Here is a 1682-nt window from a genome sequence, read left to right as displayed (position 1 = left end):
CCTATCAGTTCCCTAATGACACCCTATCATATATGTGTTCCTAATGACACCCTGTCCCCTATCAGTTCCTAATGACACCCTATCCTCTATCAATTCCTAATGACACCCTATCTCTTATGAGTTCCTAATGACACTCTATTCTCTATCAGTTCCTAACGACACCCTATCTCTTATCAGTTCCTAATGACACCCTATCCTCTATGTGTTCCTAATGACACCCTGTCCCCTATCAGTTCCTAATGACACCCTATCCTCTATCAGTTCCTAATGACACCCTATCCTCTATCAGTTCCTAATGACACCCTATCCTCTATCAGTTCCTAATGACACCCTATCCTCTATCAGTTCCTAATGACACCCTATCCTCTATCAGTTCCTAATGACACCCTATCCTCTTATGAGTTCCTAATGACACCCTATCCTCTATCAGTTCCTAATGACACCCTATCTCTTATGAGTTCCTAATGACACCCTGTCCCCTATCAGTTCCTAATGACACCCTATCCTCTATCAGTTCCTAATGACACCCTATCCCCTATCAGTTCCTAATTACACCCTGTCTCTTATCAGTTCCTAATGACACCCTATCCCCTATCAGTTCCTAATGACACCCTGTCTCTTATGAGTTCCTAATGACACCCTATCCTCTATCAGTTCCTAATGACACCCTATCCCTTATCAGTTCCTAATGACACCCTATCCCCTATCAGTTCCTAATGACACCCTGTCTCTTATGAGTTCCTAATGACACCCTATCCTCTATCAGTTCCTAATGACACCCTATCTCTTATGAGTTCCTAATGACACCCTATCCTCTATCAGTTCCTAATGACACCCTATCTCTTATCAGTTCCTAATGACACCCTATCCTCTATCAGTTCCTAATGACACCCTATCCTCTATCAGTTCCTAATGACACCCTATCCTCTATCAGTTCCTAATGACACCCTATCCCTATCAGTTCCTAATGACACCCTATCCTCTATCAGTTCCTAATGACACCCTATCCACTATGTGTTCCTAATGACACCCTATCTCTTATGAGTTCCTAATTACAGCGTATCCTCTATGTGTTCCTAATGATACCCTATCCTCTATGAGTTCCTAATGACACCCTATCCACTATGAGTTCCTAATGACACCCTATCCTCTATGTGTTCCTAATGACACCCTATCCTCTATCAATTCCTAATGACACCCTATCTCTTATCAGTTCCTAATGACACCCTATCCTCTATCAGTTCCTAATGACACCCTATCCTCTATCAGTTCCTAATGACACCCTATCTCTTATCAGTTCCTAATGACACCCTATCCTCTATCAGTTCCTAATGACACCCTATCATCTATCAGTTCCTAATGACACCCTATCCCCTATCAGTTCCTAATGACACCCTATCCCCTATCAGTTCCTAATGACACCCTATCCTCTATGTGTTCCTAATGACACCCTGTCCCTATGAGTTCCTAATGACACCCTATCCTCTATCAGTTCCCTAATGACACCCTATCCTCTATCAGTTCCCTAATGACACCCTATCACTATCAGTTCCCTAATGACACCCTATCCCCTATCAGTTCCTAATGACACCCTATAGTTCCCCTATCAGTTCCTAATGACACCCTATCCTCTATCAGTTCCTAATGACACCCTATCCACTATCAGTTCCTAATGACACCCT

Source organism: Oncorhynchus nerka, linkage group LG18 (assembly GCF_034236695.1).
Source record: "Oncorhynchus nerka isolate Pitt River linkage group LG18, Oner_Uvic_2.0, whole genome shotgun sequence".
Taxonomy (NCBI): Eukaryota; Metazoa; Chordata; class Actinopteri; order Salmoniformes; family Salmonidae; genus Oncorhynchus; species Oncorhynchus nerka.
This window is presented reverse-complemented; position numbering follows the sequence as displayed.